Source organism: Cavia porcellus, unplaced genomic scaffold (assembly GCF_034190915.1).
Source record: "Cavia porcellus strain 051 isolate PalLab524CR breed Dunkin Hartley unplaced genomic scaffold, mCavPor4.1 scaffold_14, whole genome shotgun sequence".
In the NCBI taxonomy this organism is placed as follows: domain Eukaryota; kingdom Metazoa; phylum Chordata; class Mammalia; order Rodentia; family Caviidae; genus Cavia; species Cavia porcellus.
The window spans coordinates 76,459,984-76,479,702 of record NW_026947497.1 but is presented as its reverse complement, the minus strand read 5'-3'; the positions used below and the strand labels follow the sequence as shown (position 1 = coordinate 76,479,702).

At 43.3% G+C, this 19,719-nt stretch overlaps 1 long non-coding RNA gene across 2 annotated transcripts in view; it reads left to right on the top strand.

Annotated features, from left to right (window-relative positions):
* The window catches only part of LOC106029217 (uncharacterized), a 52,122-nt gene that overhangs the window by 17,840 nt on the left and 14,563 nt on the right, over positions 1–19,719 (top strand). The gene's annotated exons all lie outside the window — the stretch shown is intronic.

Below are 19,719 nucleotides of genomic sequence, written 5' to 3'. Positions count from 1 at the left end.
CTCAGGGAGCTCATACAACTATAATCCCCTTTAGTATTTGACTGCAGACACAAGGGAACTGTTATGTGGATTTGTTTCATTTATTAATTTATCTTGGTTTTTTGAGACAAGGTCTCCCCATGTTGTTCAGGCTGGCCTGGAATTGTCTATATAGCCCTGGCTGACATTGAATGCATAGTGATCTATAGGAGACAAGTTGAACAGCTCCCCTTGCATGCAAAACAGTTGCTTCAGCATTGCTTAAATTGAGTCTTGTTTCCATGCACTGCTATATTCAGAACTGGCTGCTATTTTTCCTTCTTCCATCAATTGGCTATAAGCAATATAAATAAGGCTAACCGAAGTACTGATATGTAATCTTTAAGTCCAACTGACATTTTCTTGTTTCCTCGAATTGCATTCCCTATTAAATGGTTGAATGCAGTGGGATAGCAGAGCCACTCAGCTCCAGGAATGTCAACTGGGTTGCAACCTCAAAAAGCCATGACTTCCCAGGATACGTATTACAGATTAAAACCCGATGGTTAACTTAACGCCAGCTGAATTAAATCACCTCGGTGCTGAGCATAGATGCTCCACCTGAGGAAAATTCCAGCATAAATAGAGACGTGGAGAAGGCGAAGGAAGGTTAATGCATTATTGTGTTATTGCGTTGAGGCATTGTGGGTTCTCCTATGAGTTGCTGTCTGAGCTGTTGGTTCTCCTGGAGAAGCTCTGGTCCTCACATCAAGCATTGCTTCCTGGCTCTGGAGGGGAAGACTTGTGCCACTTGATCTCCAGGATGAACTCCTCATGCTGCTTCCTGGCAGGTACTCAGCTGTGCTTGTCTTCAGAGGAGGTTGGGGCCTCCGTGTTGCTGAGGATGGCAGTGGTGCTTTTCAGGATAGCCCTGGTCTTTGTTATAAGTGTGACTTCTCGGCTCCAGTGTAGAACCCTCATCCCACCAGCACAGCTCCTTCATCCCACCAGCACAGCTCCTTCATCCCACTGGCATAGACTTTATAGCTTCCACCACTGACCTTTGGGCCTTCCCAGCACAGATCTGTAAAAGAGACTGGCGTGAGCCTTTCTTGTGGGCTCTAGACCTCCAATTGGACTCCTGGGAGGCATTGTCATGAGCTGTGGGTCTTCATCTGGACTCATGTGGAACATTGCTGTGGGTTTCAAGCCTTTGGGAATATTCTATGTCTTTGGTGTTGTGGATAGATTTTCTGCATTTTCTTGTGTTAACTCTGGGTGACCATCATAAAATAATACTATAAACTCCATGTCCTGATTTTAATTGTTCTCTCTGCACAACCCCTCACTACAACAGTACAGAAGTTTACATATCAGAAATTGAAGCCTCCTAAAACCATTTAATTGAGTTATACAGACTGGTCCTTCTGCATATTTCTCCCTGCATATTGCAAAAATGATTTTCTCCCCACCTGGCCAGCCAGCTCAAGTTACTCATGTAATTCCTAGCGTCCTCACTGTCACTCATCTTAGAACCATTTCCTTCTTCACAAGATAATAAATTCTGGGGGAGGCCTTGGATCAAGGCCTTTTGTCTGTATATTCTCACTTGGATCAGATTTAAGACCCTTTGGCTGCCCATAACTTTGAATATATCTTAGTGTCTTTACTCTCACCATGAGTTGCATTGGAGTTGGTAGACTGGAATTAACCTGCTGGGATTCCAATAATATTTCAATGAGATTCCAAATACAACTTTCCAGACTGTGAGGAGTGAAAGTGTTTTCAGCGCAGTTAGAATATAGGGCCAGGCATAAGTGCCTGCCTGGCAATTGCGAGGTTACAAGTTAGATCGCTGGTACCGCAAAAAAAAAAAAAAAAAAAAGACAGAATATAGAGTAAAGTGGCCTTTATTTTAAGAATGCAGAGAGAGAACCCCCCTGACCACTGAGGTCTCTGGCTTTCTCTCTGCCAGACACGTGGTGTGGGGACATACATATAGCTTAGGTTTGGGGTGGAGCATAAGGGACATTGCTGATGCACAGATAGCTCATTGGAATTTATTTCACACCACAGGTAAATTGCTTAGAGGTGGGGAAGGTGACCTTCCACCTCCCAGCGCTGCAGTGTCCCCTTTAGGACAAAATCCTTTCATTCCCGTCTCTTTATTATTAGGAAAAAGGGCAGAGTTTTTTTTCTTTTACTACGTCCTGCTGAAAGGGGGCACTGTACTGGGGTTTGGGAGGGTCAACAGAATGACAGTTGATGCCCATGTAGAAGCTGATGCCAGGTGTTTTAACCAGGACAACTTTATCACTTGTGAATGCCTGCATGTTAGACTGGAAAGACAGAGACGAGGTGTCATGAGAAGGCAGGCCACTATCATATTTAAGGACCCAGGTGAGGTAGGAGGAAAGGTGCCTTTGATTTAGATATGTCATTTTATAAGGACCATGTTGAGGTGGAATCATTGCCATGGTGAGGTAGAATTCTGAAAAATAAGTGTGGGGTTAGGAGGAGTGAAGTTATGAGAGGTGATTATTCCCCCATCTGAAAGGGTAAAAGTTAAGAGAGTAGGTAGGTAAGACTTGTCTCTGGTATGTATGATGTGGAAGTCTTTAGGAAAGACTGTTGAGGGTCCTGCTGTAAAAAGGATAATTAATAGAATGTAAGAAATTAGGAACCAAATTGGACAACAAAATATGACTCAGCCTGAGAGTTGTGGCTGTGAGGCCTTGGCGAGGTGGAGATGAGTGGGCAAAAGGATGGTTAGATCTAGGGCTGGAAGGGCACCACTTAGCCTGAGTGATGTGAAACCAGGATGGCAGTCTAGCAACTTTGATCACTGTTGAGGTTGCTAAAAAGACCAGGTATGGGCCTCTCTACCTTGGTTGTAGTCCTTGTGATGATTTTATGTAACAAGACTTTAGTAAGTATATCAGCAGTTTCCTTGGTTGTGAGAAGGGCTTTTATTTATCCTGAGAAAGTATAAAGATAAGAATATACTTGAGAGTTTTGTGGCAAGGCATGTGTGTAAAATTTATCTGTCAGTCTTGGCCAGGTTGTGTCTGAGAAATTGGTGAATAGGAAAGGAAGGAGTATTATGTATCCCTGAGGAGAGGGTTTACTAGCCTAATACCTTACTAATACCAGGTGTAAGCTGTTGAGACCTCAGGGTGTCTGGGTCAGTCTGCATAAATACAAAGGAATAAAAAGGCATTTTTAAGATTTAGGATTGTAAAATGAGCAGTGGAGGGAGGGATATGAGAGAGCATGGTGTAAGGTTTGACACCACTGGGTGAATTGGGGTAATAGCACTATTGAGTATCTTAAGGTCTTATACTAGAGGGTAAGACTCATCCAGCTTGAGTACCAGGAAAATGGGAGTATTAGCGGGTGAATAGGTAGGTTTAAGAAAACCATTGTCTAAAAAGCACTTAATTATAGGTTTAAGCCCCTGTAAATGTTTGGAAGCCATGGGATCTTGGGGAACACAAGGAAGAATTGAAGGATCCCTGAGACGAATTAAAATAGGCATGGCATGGGCAGCACAGGTGGAATTGGAGGAATCTCAAACTATGGGATCGACCAGAGAAGAAGTGAGACTGGAACCTGCATGAAACAGGCCCTGTCTGTACAGGCTGCATAGGTTGGCCGTCAATACCCCTATAAAGACTGAGGACTTAATATAGCGGCCTGAAACCTCAGGAAGAACCCTATACATGGCCTACGTCCACAAGTATAGAGAACGTCTTACCTGAGACCTCTAGTGGGACTTGGGACTCTGAGAAGGACATCTTAATGGGGGCTGTGGGCCCTGAGCACCATCAGTCTTAGCAGCAAGTCTAAGCAGATCTGTCAGCGATAAATCTGGCCGTGATGGCATTTCCTGTGAGGGCAAGGAGTTGGAGGATGGCTTACCTGCTCTCTTGTGGCTAGGACAGTTGCTCCAGTGGCCCTGGGGCAAGGCCCCAAAGGAATGCCAGGATTAGGGCATTCTCTTGCCCAATGTCTTTCTGCTGCATTTGAAGTATGGTCCAGGAAGGGCTCAGGCAGCTCCACTTTGTGTCAGTTTACCTGTCTCAGAGCTCCAAATGTCACTGCTAAACGATCAGATTGTTATTTTTTATTTCTGTTGTTGAAAACACGAAAAATCATATTAAGAAGGTCTCCCTGTGGGGTTTGAGGGCCAAGTTTAGCTTTTTGTCTTGGGATCTCGCCCACAGTGGAAGGTATCTGTAGAATCAATTAAGCATGCAGGAGTCAAATAATATAATCAACAGGGTATTTATGATCATAACTTTAGTAATGGCTTCCTATAAGGAGCATAAGGTCCAGGGAATTTTAGGAACTGACATGTCATTTATTTGTCATATATAAGTATCTCTTTATGCTGTTAGAATGTCTAATGCCATCTGATTTTTGGAGGATGGCCTGTTTTATCTATTTTTTATTTTAATTTATTTTTGTCTTTTTTGAGATGGGGTCTCACTATGCAGTTCAGGCTGGCCTTGAGCTCACTTTTGTAGCCTGGGCTGGTCTCGAACTCGCAAGGATCCTTCCACCTCAGCCTCACGAGTGCTGGGGTTACAGGCGTGAGCCACCACGCCCGGCTCTGAGGGCCTGTTTGATTAATGTTACCTTTTTATTTAGGAGAGAGATCAGCTACAGTGTCATTTAACATCGGTTAAGTATAGTTAATTATGGCTCGGCTGAGAGCTGAGCCAGGGCTGGCAGACAGGCTGGGAAAGGCTCAAACCTGGCCTCTGCCCCAGTGCTGGTCTTGTTGTTTTGCATGCATCATATAACCTTTTTTTCTGGAAAAGATCTGGTGGATCCCAGCAAAAGGAATCCAAAAGAAATTTATAATTATCTCTTAATTTCAGTTGTTGAACATCTAGAAGATTGATAACAGTACAGTACAGTATAGGCAGTAAACTTAACATAGAACATTAAATGGCTATTAACCATGAGTGTGTTAACATTTGAGTGCTGAAGAAATTTGTGAAGCATCTCTAAGCATATGTCTGGATCTGAAAGAAAACACTTATCATACGTTATATAAATTTTTTGTTTAAAAATTATTGTTTGACTAGTGACCTCGTGTTGGTCTGATCTGTATTTCTTGGCTAGAACACAAGAAAAAGGCAGCAGAAACAATCTCAGTTTTATATTTGAAGACATGAATATACCATCAGGTCAGCAACAATGAATTGTCTTAGTCACATGAACTTCAGTTGAGGTGTCTCCCATAAGGCTATGGAGATTATTAGAGGCTTTAATCGATAAACAAGGTTGGTAAATTTACCAGGTGGCCACTTTCCCCGTTTATCAATTGAAGTCTTGTCCAATGTCTCTTCACCCCAAGAGATTTTAACCAGTTTTAGCACCATTTTGACCAGCTTGCAAACTAGGTGGAAGCATGTTTTTTAATTTATAACCCAGGGGCTGGGGATTTAGCTCAGCGGCATAAGCACCTGCCTTGAAAGCAGGCAGTCGTGAGTTTGATCCCCGGTACCGATAAAAAGGAAAAAGACAAAAAAAAAATTATAACCCAAGTAAACCTTGATTAAATGGTTTGAAAATGTAAAAAAGGAAAATGTTGAGCTCAAAAAAAGGAACAGCTGAGCCTGGTGTGGTGGCTCATGCTTATAATCCCAGCACCGGGGAAGCTGAGGTGGGAGGATCATTGTGAGTTCAAGACCAGCCTGGGCTACAAAGTGAGCTCAAGGGCAGCCTGAACTGCAAGACAAAAAAGAAAGAAAGAAAGAAACAGCTGTCTACAGAGCAGGCAAATGGACAAACATGGACACATGATCTGTACATTATAAACGGACTGAACAAACAACACATATATCTTATAAAATCAGGGTGCACTGAAATATATCTGGCCAATTTGAACTATAATAAATAAGACTGGCCTGTACTCTTTTGTAGATTAATTAATAGAGATCTCTTGAAATAATACCAGAAAAGGAACCTGGTTAACTCAGAGAGTTAAGGAGGAATGGCCAGGTGCCCCATAGGGCAGCCATTGGCCCCTTTTCCTCCCGGTCCCTCCCCCCCATCCTGTTGCCTCCTCCTCTGTGATGCCATCCAGGCGGGAGTGCTCAGGGGCGGGGTCTTGGGCTGGGGGCTGGGACTGCTCCGAGGTGCACAGAGTACACAGCGGGGGCGAGGAGCCGGTGCCTGGCGTGAGAGCCCAGAGCAGCCCACGCAGGCCAGGCTAGTAGGTGCACACGGTGCCCGCCCGGCCTGCGTGCAGCCCAATGCTGTCCACGTGCACCTCCCCAAACACTGTCTCCATCCCTGCCTGCACTGGAAAAAGTGGGCTGGCATGCGGTGCCAGGAGGGATTGAGAAATGAGTGAAGCTGGGAAGAAAGGACAGCACTGAGAAAGCTGCGGGATCTGGTGTAAGAGACATAGGGGAGAAGCTGTAAAGAAAGAAGCCACCTCCTGAGTATGGAAAGGGGGAAGGGCAGAGGGACATGTTCCCAAAACAAAGGCCTAAAGATGGAGAGTTTTTGTCAACTTGCTGCTGTTGTGATAAGCATAAATAAAAGATCAGCCTTTTGGTTTTTTGGTAGCCTTTGAACCAGGCACCCCAGAGGTGTGGTTTTCTGGGGAGAGGAAAAGGTATTTCTCATTATCAAATCACAGTCAAGTGAGCCAGTGGACCGTGGCTTAAGGCAGGTCAAGTCATCATGTGGCCTCTTAAACCAACGGTAAGACGGTAAGACGGTAATTGGTTCCAAAACTCATGTTTTTTAATCATCACCAAAAGGCGAGTGGAGTTCCCCTGGATTACAGTAGTGGCTCTGCCTCGGGGCTGCCCAAGGGACATGAGAGCACTACCCCAGTCCTTGACGGAAAGAAAACCCAGCATGGGGCCCGGCCCAGCACAGAGTAATCTTCGGACAGAAATTAGCTCACCTGCAGTAAATGAATTAGACTGGTGTTTGCAAACCAGTAGGAACAAGTTGAGCAGCTCCCGAGTGTTGAGAAGTGAGGAATTAATCCAGGATGCAGTCCAGTCCATGAATCGGCAGGGGACTCAGACTGGGAAAGACCCCAGGAGTCACTCCCCTGCAGGGAACCAATTGATAGAATTTTCGATGCAAGTGCTGAGAATTTCTGTCCCGGCTAGACTGCTTACTGAGACTTCTACGGCCTACAGGCCTCATGGAAGGACTCTTACAGACTGGAAAGACACACAGTGATCTTTTAATATATTATGGAGGATGTCAAAGATGTAAGATCTAGCCAATTGCTCAGTACACACAATTAAGTTGCCATTTGACTCTTCCGGGAGAACATGGCGGACAGATAACAGCAACTACCGGCGGCTCTCTGAAAGACTCGGCTCAGAAGCCAGGAATGGTGCGGACTAAGGAGACATAAGCAGGTGGAGATATGCTCTGCTGACTCAGGAACGAACTGGGCTGAGAGAAGCCAACTTGGAATGCAGTCCTGGTGCTAAAACAGGAACAGAAAAGACTCGGTGTGGAGGCTGGAACCGCGCCATTGTAAGCCGCGATTTGGGTTTCCCGCCGCGCAGCGGCTGGCTGCCTCTACAGCGGCTCGGCAAGGGGAGAGACGTGCAGAAGCTCTGAGAACAGCAATCTGCGAACGGCAGGGAGGCGTGCACTGACTTATGGTGAGGTGAGTGAGAGAAACTGACACTCTACCACAGTTTGACTCCAGCAGAGGACTTTCTGGGCCCGAGCAGTCCTGCAGGAGCAGGGCGCGGTGGCGACTCCAGCCACACATCCCCCTCTCGGGCGGGATTGGTGAAAAGTGCCTGGCCTGCGTGACGCTGCCGGCGGACCTGGTAGACTGTCCCAACCCAGATCCCAGAGCCTGATGGTGGCCGGGAGGGGAGACGCGTAGGCTGCCTGGTCCGTAACTCCCTGGTGCGCAGCGGTGAGCGGGAACACCTAACTGGCGCAATTCGATCAGGCTGTGGCTGACTGGGAGAGAAGCTGGGCCTCTTATATAAGCTTGCATATATAAGGAACAGAGAAGAAGAGGCAGCATGGGAAGAGGCAGCAACAAGAAAGTCTCCTCGGCCCCCAATTCTGAGAAACAGGCAATAGCAGACACCGCACCAATACACATAAGGCACCATATAGAGAGCCTCATAGACCAATTCAGGAATGAAGTTATCAACGACCTGAAGCTAGAAGTATGCAGAATAGTTAGAGAAATGCTAAGCACCACCCAAGAAAAAACAGGTGATGGAATGGAAGAACAGAAAAAAAGGGGAGAATTGTTTGATGGAGAAAACAGAGAAAGCATAGAATACGTGAAGCAGGTTCAAAGGGACTACCAAGATACTAAGAAGTCTATCGAAGACTGGCATAACAGCTTGAAAGAAACTAAGGACAGACTATCTGAACTGGAGGGCAGACTTGTAATATGGGAGAATGAAATGAAAAACTTCTTAAAAATAACAAAGAAACAAACAGCAATAATACAAAGACAAGAAGATGATAAGAGGATCCATAACTTAAGGATTAAGAACATAAAAGAAGAAGTAGGGATGCAAACAAGTGAACTACAAAAGCTACTCACAGAAATAATCCAGGAGAATTTTCCTAATTTAGCAAAAGGTAAAGATACTCAGATGTATGAGGCATACAGGACCCCAGCTACCTACAACCCAAACAGAGCAACACCCAGGCATATAATAATAAAAATTCCAGAAATTCAATACAAGAACAGAATATTAAAAGCTGTAAGAGACAAGAACCAGACCACTTACAAGGGAACACCCATCAGAATTACAGCAGATTTCTCTGCACAAACCATCAAATCACGAAGAGCGTGGGGGGAAATAATTCAAGCATTGAAAGATAATAATCTCCAGCCAAGATTGAGATATCCTGCACAACTGTCCCTGGAAATTGATGGAAAAACAAGGTGCTTCCAGGATAAAGAGGAACTGGGGGAATTTGCAACTACCAATTCAACTCTACAGAAAGTATTGCAGGATATTCTAAAAAAAGAAAAATACAAAGAACCCAGAAATAGTGGCGGGGAGGCCACAACAAATGGAGCAGAGAACAAAATGAAGAAGACAAACTGACAGCTACTGACAGAAAAAGAGCTTAACAGAAATGAGGCAGAGAAGATTGGATGATAGGAACAGCTATTTTGGAGAAAATGACATCTTAATAGGTAATACTGATTTAGTATCATCTTGTTTTGAAGTCTCATCTAGCTTTTGTCCTTCTGTCTCCAATGGTCTAAATAGGCTGTATCTTATTGGATTTTATTATGTACGATAGTATAAGCAAAAACCTTTTAAAGACAAGGAGATTATACAGAAACCATTGTTCATTTTCTGTTAGTCGATTCTAAATACTCTGTAATGCTGTCATTCTCTTGAATGGTTTTACATTGTTTTGATATACTTAATGCTACAGTATACGAAGTTGTACTCAAGGATTTCAAAGAAAGAAACAATATGGTAACTACTTTTAGGTTAGGATTATCTGGTGGTGAAACACTATTCTGCTTAAATGGTTATGTTTTGATCTGCGCTGTTTCGTTGTTATGCCCTCTTTTATCTCAATCTCCACTCCATTATTTACTTTTTTATCTTTATCCTTTTAATTAAAGGAAAAAAATAGCAGGATATATTATAGTAACCCATTTTGACTTTTCATTACCTTGATTTAAAGCCCTGTATTACTCTCACCATCTGGTTTTTAACTGATGTTCCCCTATTCTGTTTTGCTGGATAGTATCAGGTTCGAAAGTTTAGGCATCAGCTGTGAAGATAATGAGATTCATTATGACGCCCATTCTTGTTGACTTTTAGCTACTTTTGAAGACCTACAATGTCTCCAATGTTTTGGTTTTGTCGGTTTTATTCTTTACTGTTTTGTTCAATTGTATTATAACTAATGATATAGGCAATTCTATTAGAGATAGCGGGAGACATTATGGTAACCATTGTTGATCACCTGTATTATGTTTTTACATTATCTATTATGTCCACCCTTTTGACTTGACCGATTCTGTTCTGTTATGTCACATTTGGTTTTACTCTCTTCCAAAAAAGTCATAAGAACCGTGGGAGCAATGAAACCCAAAATGTGTAATAGTCATGGTACAAAAGAGAGGAAAAGAAAGTACTCTAAACTATATAACTGCATGTATATTTAAGTGTATAAGATAGAAAATGATATCACAGAGTTTTATTGGATCAATGAACAGAACTGTTTGCAGTATCATTGATGGAATGTCCACTTTACAAGCTTTAATTTTGTGACTTGAACAATTATTTCTAAGATGACAATATGTAATCCATTAACTAGTGATTTCCTACTGTTCATTTTTTTTTCTGTAAATCTGTATAACTTGTACCCTTTCCCTGCTTTTTTTTTTCTTTTCTCCTTAAATAAAATTAAAAAAAAAAAAAAAGAATTTTCGATGCAGCTAAAAAGATAGAAATAATGAGATAAAAGTGGCCTTTATTTTAAGAATGTGGAGAGAGACTCCAAGACCTCTGGGGTCTGGCATTCTCTCTACCCGACACATGGTGTGGGTGGTGTGGGGGCATACATGGGGGCTTAGGTTTGGGGTGGAGCCTAAGGGGCATTACTGATGCACAGGTAGCCCATTGGAATTCATTTCAGGCCACAGGTAAATTGCTTAGGGGTGGGGAAGGTGACCTTTCACCTCCCTGCCTCCCAGCATTGCAGCGTCTCCTTTAGGGTAAAAATCTTTTTAAGGAGGACTAGAAAAGGGATTACAATACTTGGACTACAATATACAACAGTTGGATTATGATAGTAATCCTCCTTGCCTCAGCCTTCTGAGTGGTGGGATCTAGGTGAGTGCCACCACACTCAGTTTCCATGTGGGTTTCTGGATCTCTCTCTATGCATAGCTCTGTTCTTTCTGGTACTGTGCCTTAAGAACATTAGCAGCCTCAGTCTCCCCAATCTTGTTTGTGTTCCCAGGTGAACAACTCTGTTCAGATTCCCTTGGGAGCCCTTCTCTGTGCTGGTATTTGGTAAATGCCACCAGGCAGAGGGCTGGGAGACTGGAAGGCTGACTTCCTGTCCCTTCCTCTCAGTTCGCTGTCCTGGGCTGCTATAGTCTAGTGACTACAAGAGTTCATTTAGGTTTTGCAGTTGTCTACTTTTTCTTTTATTTGAACACATTGCTTGTGCACACTAGGCAAGTGCCCCACCATTGGGCTATACGCCCACTCCTTTTAAAGTTTCATTTTGTGACAGCATTTTGCTGAATTGCCCAAACTGGCCTTGAAATTGTGGTCCTCCTGCCTCAGCTTCCTGAATAGGTGAGAGTATAGGGATGTACCCGCTTTAGAAATTTTTAAATCAACAAGGCTGCACCTGAGTTTGGGCCACAGTGATGAAGCACTGATCTCACAGGACAAAAATAAGAAGACTTTTTAAACTGGGCATAGAGGCACACCCGTGTAATCCCAGCACTCGGGAGGTTGAGGCCAGAGAATCATTGTGAGTTTGAGACCAGTTTGGGCTGCAAAGTGAGCTGAAGGCCAGCCTGAACTGCATAGGAGACCCTGTCTCAAAAAGACAAAGGACAAGGAAAAAGACATTTTAAAAACTGATTGATTTATTCAACACAAAATAGTTGAGCTCTTTATAGTAAAATATTCAAGCATTTCAAAGCTGGATCTGCTGCTGCTTTTTTTTTTTTTTTTTAAGATGGGGTCTCACTTTGTAGCCCAGCCTGGCCTGGAACTTATAGCAATCCTCCTTCCTCAGCCTCCTAAGTGCTGGGGTTAGAGGTGTTTGCCACCACACCTGGCCTGAGTCTAGTTTGAAAACATAGTTTTGAAGAAAAGTTACCCTTTAAAGAATCAGCCATATTCAATGATGGGAATGGACAATGAAAATATGCAGGACACTGTATGCCTAGTGATATTTTGAAAGTTTAAGAATTCTGTGACTGTGGCAGTAACATTTAAAAATTTTTCTTTAAACTTTCAAAAATTCAAATTAGATTTAGGAAACCTACTTACACCAAAAAGTAATTTTAAATTTGAATATAAAAGTAACAAATGGGGGGCTGGGGATTTAGCTCAGCGGCATAAGCGCCTGCTTTGCAAGCAGGCAGTCGTGAGTTCGATCCCTGGTACCGATAAAAACGAAAAAGACAAAAAAAAAAAAAAAAAAAAGTAACAAATGGTCCTTCTGGGTTCAACCCACAGCAGTGAGAAGAAAAAAGTGTATTCTATTATTATTATGCTTCTAATCTGATGAATTAAAATTGGTTTTCTCTTGTTATGCAACAAAATAATAATAATGAATGGTTACTTGGAACCATGAATAGTTTTTTTTTTTTTTTTTTTTTTTTGGTACTGGGAATGGAACTCACAACCTCAAACTTGCCAGGCAGGCGCTTACACTGCTGAGCTAAATTCCTGGCCCAGTTTTTAAAGGCAAGATTTTGCTGCATTGCCCAGCTCAACTACTGAACTCAAGTGATCCACCTGTGTCAGCCTCCAAATTATCCCTGTGATAATAGGTGTGTGCCACAATAGTTTATTATTAGCCTAAAAGAAAGTTCGTTGATAAAGACACATTTAATTGGGGCCACGGATTTAGCTTAGCAGCATAAGCACCTGCCTGGCAAGCCTGAAGTCATGAGTTCAATCCTTGGTACAAAACAGAGAGAGAGAGAGAGAGAGAGAGAGAGAGAGAGAGAGAGAGAGAGAGAGAGAAGGAGAAAGAAGAGAGAGAAGGAAAGAGAAAGAAGAGAGAGGAGAGAGAGAGAGAGATATAATTGTCCAACTCACCTAGAAAAAAATCCCAGCAGTTGGGAGGCTGAGGCAGGAGAATTACTGCCAATTCAAAGCCAGCCTGGACTATAAGGTGAGTTCAAGGCCAGCCTGAACCATACAGTGAAACCCTGACTCAAAAGAGATCCACTTCTCCACTCCCCACCCCCCCAAAAAGAAAAAAGTTCAAGTAGTAATTTGTCAGGTTCATGGATGAGTTTGCCAGTTATGGCTCGTTTCGCTAGGGGGAGCTGAACCTCTGCAGAACTCTGCAGGCAGATGAAGGACTGAAAATTCCAGGGATCATGAAGAGCAGTGACATCAACTAGAAATGGGAAAAGTTAAGGGTAGGAAATATAAGTGAAAAGGGAGAGAGAAGTGTTTGCCTCATGTCCCCAGCCCCTTACTGGGAACAGACTCCCCAGCCTGCCGCATCTCTGCAGTGTCTTGTCACCTGAGTCCTGACTAATTATCCAAAGCCATGGGCCAGCCAGTCTGGAGAGCTGGAGGCAGTGACATCAAGTACTGTTTGGAACCAGTCAGGGCAGATTATGTGGGTTGGCATAATAAACCTGCTCACCCTCCACTCCTGCCTGGATTTATAGCATCAGGAGCCACCTGGTTAGAGGCTAGTGACCTGGGCATTTTTCTCAATGCCAATGTCTCCTGCCAATAATGTGACCTGTTTTCCTAGCTGGATACTTTAAGATTTACACTAAAGCACCTCCACACTATACCAGAAAAGCTCCTTCCCCAAAAACCGATGGGTTCTAACCTTGCAACTCCCCACATCTTCCAGCAATGCCATTAACCCATTTGGAGATGCTAATGACCACTCAGGAGGATTTCCAGGACACTCTGGACTCAAGCTCCAGTACTGCACTTTTAAAAGAAAACACTATTAGACTTATTAATCATCCATGAATTATGAATAAATTATTATGCTAGCTGGATGGGGTAGTGCATGTCTGTACTACTAGCACTCAGGAAGTTGAGGGAGGAGGACTGCAGAGAGTTGGAGGCCAACTTGGACTATGCAGTGAGTCCAAGGTCACCCTGCACTACATAGCCAGACCCCATCTCAAAGAAATTATGCTAAAATTGCCTTTTAATATGTTGCTTAAATATAACTAAATACTACGCATGTAACTCTTAAGCAACTACAACCCAAATAAATCTACATTATTTAATGCAAACTCAAATACAGCTAATAAAATTAAATAGACAGTAATTTACTATGACAGCTGATGGTATTTTGCCAAGTCTAAGTTGCCTCTCCTGTCATGGGTCTGACATAGCTACTTTGGAGCAGGTTCTCTTGCCTTTGGCAAGTTTATATTATCTTGGTCAGAGACATGACTCAATTATAAAGCTTTAATTATATCCATCACTTTGTTTATGTATCTCAAGTTTATTTAGAAACTGAATATTTATATCTGCCCTTTATTTTAAAAATACTTTTAGCTGAGTGTAGTGGTGCACACCTCTAATCTCAGCATTCAGGAGGCTGAGGCAGGAGGATCATTGTGAGTTTGAAGCCAGTTTGGGCTACACAGCGTGTTCAAAGCCAGCCTGAAGTACATAGCAAGATCCTATCTCAAACTCCAACCTCCTCCCAAAAATCTGAAGCAAAAACAAAGTTTGTTCTGGTTGCCTGGAAGTCCTGCCATAAGCTCCTTTCAGGCTGGCTTTACTTCCTACATCTTTTCGTATTGCTATACAGGGATTGAACTGATGACCTTGTAGGTGCTTGTGTCGCTGAGCTACATCCCTGGCCCTCTTTTCATACTTCACCCCTCCTCATCTAGTTCCTTTAATAAGTACTGTCTGCGTTGGTTGAGGGGTCTAGGACATGCCACAACATGTGCTCTGAAGTGAAATATCCCAGTTCTTACCCTCTTATAGTCTAATAAATGTCTTATAGTCTAATAAAAAATAGAAAAGCAAGCATACAAACACTGGAATTATAATTAACATAGTGTGTCCAGATTTGTATTTTAACCACCCCACAAAGATCCTGTCACCAAAGGTAATGTGTACAGGTTCCTGTGATTACAATCTGCTCAAAATGGGGTCCCTGGAAACCCACTTCTGAGGGTGGAACACGGACATTCTTATTCGTCACAGGAGCGGCCTGCTGACCACTAGACTGCGCTGTATTCAGAATGCCACGCCGGCATTTCCTTCTGCTTCCCCACATCTCCTCAGACTCTTGTAGCAAGTATGGCCTGTCACTTGCTTGTGAATTGAGTCAGACTGGAACATGACTGCCGGCACTCTTCACAATGTGTGTTCATTAAGCAAATGTCAATAGTGGGCTGAGGATCTTTTAGTCCATGAGATTTCCATTTGCCCAAGTGGTGGCTACTAGGGCCAAACTTCTCTGAGAACCATGTCCCCACCTAAGGGGATGGCCCCCTAGGTGACACTCGAACTTTGTGACTGGAGGGAATTGGATGGGAGTGGGCCCCTAAGAGGGGCCACTCAGATTATCTCTTGGGACTTGGCACCTGGACCTGGACCCTGTCTGCTTCATTTCTGGCATCAAAATAAGTTGTTGATGTGGCCCTTAGATGCCATGTTTTGCACAAAAGTAGCTAGAGACAGAGCCAAATGACTATGAGGATTGAGACTGAAGTACACCTGCCTGGGTCCTGAGAGCCTATTTGGAGATTCTGGCAGTGTGGCTTCTATCAGGCAGTGTCGTTCTCTTCCTCCCACTACACAGCTTTGGGAGGGACACACGTGGAGTGTTGGGAGCCGCGGCCGAGCCCGGTCGCCTTACTTGGCGGACGTGAGGCCTGTAGGAAAGAGCAAAGCCTGAGCTAGATTACCCCTCCCATCGAGTGTGCTAAGATGGCGCTTATCTTCCTGCTTGGTAAACAACCCGCCCTGTAAGATCTCCTGCTTCCTGCTTGGTAAACAACCCGCCCTGTAAGATCTCCTGCTTCACAACCCGCCCTGTAAGATAGTCTGCCTAGCAACAACTGATGTTAGCCAATCAGCCCGCATCGTGCGCTTTGAACTGATTGGCCACTGTAACCCTATAAAAGTGAGTGCCTCTCCCGCCAAAAAAAGAAGCAGAAGAAGCAGAAGAAGCACGCAAGGAGCCGCGGAGAGCGGACCGGTAGAGGCTTCGGGACAGACTGTAGGGAGAAGCACGCAAGGAGCCGCGGGGAGCGGACCAACAGAGGCTTCGGCCGGGAGGATTCCCGGGGCAGGCTGTACGGAGAAGGAAAATAAAAGAAAAGGTTGTCCACTGCCAGACTTTGTTGTGTGTCCTTCCTGCCGGCCGGGAGTGACACCGACAGTGGAGCAGTGAGAGAGGGACACTCTGCCTAGCCAGCCAGATCGGCTGCCTCAACTCTGGTTACAGTGCAGTGACAGGTGTTACAGCAGGACAGCCCTCGCATCCTGCCTTGGTACGTTGTGGTGCTAGGAGTAGAACTGAGAACCTCACACGTGCTAGTGCCCTCACTGAGTCACCTCCCTTGGGTTTTTTTTGTTGTTGTTGTTGGTTATTAGAATGTATTTTCCATACATAATGATCACATTCATCTTAGGGAACTTGTGTCTATCTTCTTTTTTTCCATTCCCTTCAACCCTTCTTCCTCTATTTATAAAAGTTTCCATTTCTCCCCTTCAACCTGCCCCACTGTGTTCCCCTTCCCATTTGGACATGTTCTTCCGCCTTCCTGATACCTGTCCTCCGTGTTGCTCCTCACGTTTCCTTTGGATTTCTCACAAATGAGCAACAGTAGTTAAAACTTGTGTGTCTGATTTATTTCACTTAAAATTATGGTCTTGAAGTACATTGTTTTACCTAAAAATAACTCATTTATCATTCTGATGGTAGAGTGCTCCATTGTAAATAAACCCCACATTTTTATCTATTTGTCTGTTGATGGGCATATGGGCTATTTCCAAGATTTAGCTATTATAAACTATGCTGCTATAAACAAGTGTGGCATATATGCTGCTCTTTAACTTTTTTTTTTTTTTTTAATATCAGTACCGGGGATTGAACTCACAACCGCCTGCTTGCAAAGCAGGCACTTAGGCCACCAAGCTAAGTCCCCAGCCTTGCTCTTTAATTCTTGTCAGAAGATACCTAGAAGTGGCACAGCTGGGTCAAATGGGAAATGTCTTGTTTTAGTTTTTGAGGAATCTCCACACTGATTTCCACAGTGGTCGCACCACTCCCAACAGTGGAGAAGGGCTCCTCTTCCCCTCAGCCTCTCCAGCATTTGTTATTGCTTGCTTTCTTGATAACAGCCATTCTTTCTGGGGTGTAGGGGAATCGCAGTATTGAAATTTGCGTTTCTCAAAAGAGCGGTGATGTGGAACATTTTTTCATGTATTTATTTGCTGCTTGACCTTTTTTTTTTTTTTTTTAAGACAGGGTTTTGCTATGCAGTTTGGGATGACTTGAACTCACTTTGTTCAAGGCTGACCTGGGACTCAGCAATCCTCCTGCCTCAGCCTCACAAGTTGCCAGGATTAAGGCATGCACCACCATGCCTGGCCATACTTTTTCATCTGAGAAGTGTCAGATTTTTCCTATTCTGTGGGTTGTTTTCACACAGTAATTTCTTTTGCTGTGTACCCACTTTTTTATTTGTTGTTGTTGTTTAATTTTTAACCTCTGAGATAAGAGTCTTAATGTGTAGTTCAGGCCAGCCTTGAATTCTTAGTAGTCTTCCTGCTTCAGCCTCTCAAGTGCTGGTATTACAACTGTGGGTCATCATGTCTGGACCCCTCCTTGGTTATAAATGGCTTCCCTGGTTAGAGACACAAATGAAGCACAACTACATTTCACCTCTAGGTTGAGAGAACTGTCCTCCCTGTCTCCTCCTTGTCCTGGCTGTAAAAGTAAATTTCTCCTTTTGCTTAGGGCGCCTGAGTGGGTATTTGCTATATAATGAAAATCGGGTAATTTTTCAAAAGTCTCTATAACCTCAAAAAGTTGCCCATGATGATTTATTACTTTCTTTCTTTTTTTTGTATTTTTACCAGTACCCGGGATCGAACTCATGACCACAGGCTTGCAAGACAAGCGCTTATGCCACTGAGCTAAATTACCAGCCCCATCTTTCTTTTTTTTGGTGATTATTACTTTCTAAAATTCTCCTGCATATCCCAATAATTAGAGAGTGAGTGCAATTTTATGATAGCTGTTTTCACTTTGTAAGACAACATAGAAAACAGTTTGGCAATATCTAATTCAACCTCTTCACTTTTTTTTTGGTACTGGGGACTGAACTCAGGACTTCACATTTGCCAGACAGGCACTATGCTGCTGAGCTATATCCCTGGCCCTTTTTTTTTTTTTGGTACCAGGGATAGAGCTCAGGACCATGTACATACCAGGCAGGTGGTTTTCCACTGAGCTAAATCTCCGGACTCCCTTTTTTTTTTTGAGACAGGGTTGTACTATATAGTTCAGAATCATGGCAATCCTCCTGCCTTAGCCTCCCAACTGCTAAGATGATAGGTGTGAGATATCATGCCTGGCTGTTTACCCCTTAATACTAGGTAAAAAGAGTCTGTTGCATCTCTCAGATCAGCCTTGATCTCTGAAGAGTTAAGCCAATTATAACTTGGCTTCCATCACTTGTAACAAGAATTTTGACTAAAACTTAGCTTATTAAAAAGAGCTCTCCACAAAGAAGGAGAATAGGCAATGTTCTCTTTTTAAAACCTGGAATTTAAGTGTAGGAACTATCAGCAAAAGCTAGAAGAACATTCAGAAAAGACAGCAATCAATGCTGGGTGTTGTGGTATATTCCTATAATCCCAGCACTCGGGAGGCTGAGGCAGGAGAATCACTGAGAGTTCGAGACCAGCCTGGGCTACAAAGTGAGCTTAAGGCCAGCCTGAACTGCATAGTGAGACCCTGTCTCAAACACACACACACACACACACACACACACACACACACACACACACACAAATACACATACAAAAAAAGACAAGACAGTAATCCAGGCCATCCTGAAATGAAATGCTCTTGCCCTACTATCTTGGCCTCTATTCTCTTTTCTACCTTGGATCTTGTGCTTCATCACAAACTTTGCATGTATATGTGTGTGTGTATATATGTATGTATATATTTATAATTATGATTTGTACTGAGATCAAACTCAGGACCTTGCACTTGCCAGGCAGACACCTGTGTCACTGAGCTACATCCCTGGCCCCACTCTACTTATTTACAGCTTCAGTTTATCCTGGCTTGACCAGCATTGTGGCCTGAATTGCTACATAGTATTCTAAAGTGACTTGACCCTGAAATCCTTTTCTTATAGACCCAGAAGTAGGTGACTGTGAGCACAGCCTCTGGGCATTACCAAGAACAAGATTTCCTCGTACAACCTGCTTAGGCTCCTCATGACATTGTAGGTCCAGGGCAACTGCTGTAACGAACATAGTAACCACATTTGGGTCAGGATGTGGTATCCCCAGGTAGGAGGCCTAACAACACAATCAGGGTCCTTTCCAGGCAAGAAATTATGCCTGAAGTTACTTTACAGCTCTGGGTGGTTTTTTTTTTTTTTTTTTTTTTTTTTGTCTTTTTCCTTTTTACCGGTACCAGGGATCGAACTCACGGCTGCCTGATTGCAAGGCAGGCGCTTATGCTGCTGAGCTAAATCCCCAGTCCCTAGCTCTGGGTTTTGATTCCTGTGACAATAAAATGGGGGAAGTTGTGTGTTTCACTGACTTGCAATAAGAAATGAATTAGGAAACAGTGAGAGATGGGAAAAAAAAAAAAAGAAATGAAATATATGTAAACTGGCTGGTATGCAGTCGATACTCAATACATACTAGTTGTCTTTTTCCAGATTTTAATGTTGTTAACTACAAAAAGTATAATCCAATATTCATCTTCTGTTCAAATGACTTAAAATGCACACAATGAAATGGGATGATTCAACAGAGACAGTTTAAATGAGGCAGATTTTTAAAGAACTGAAAA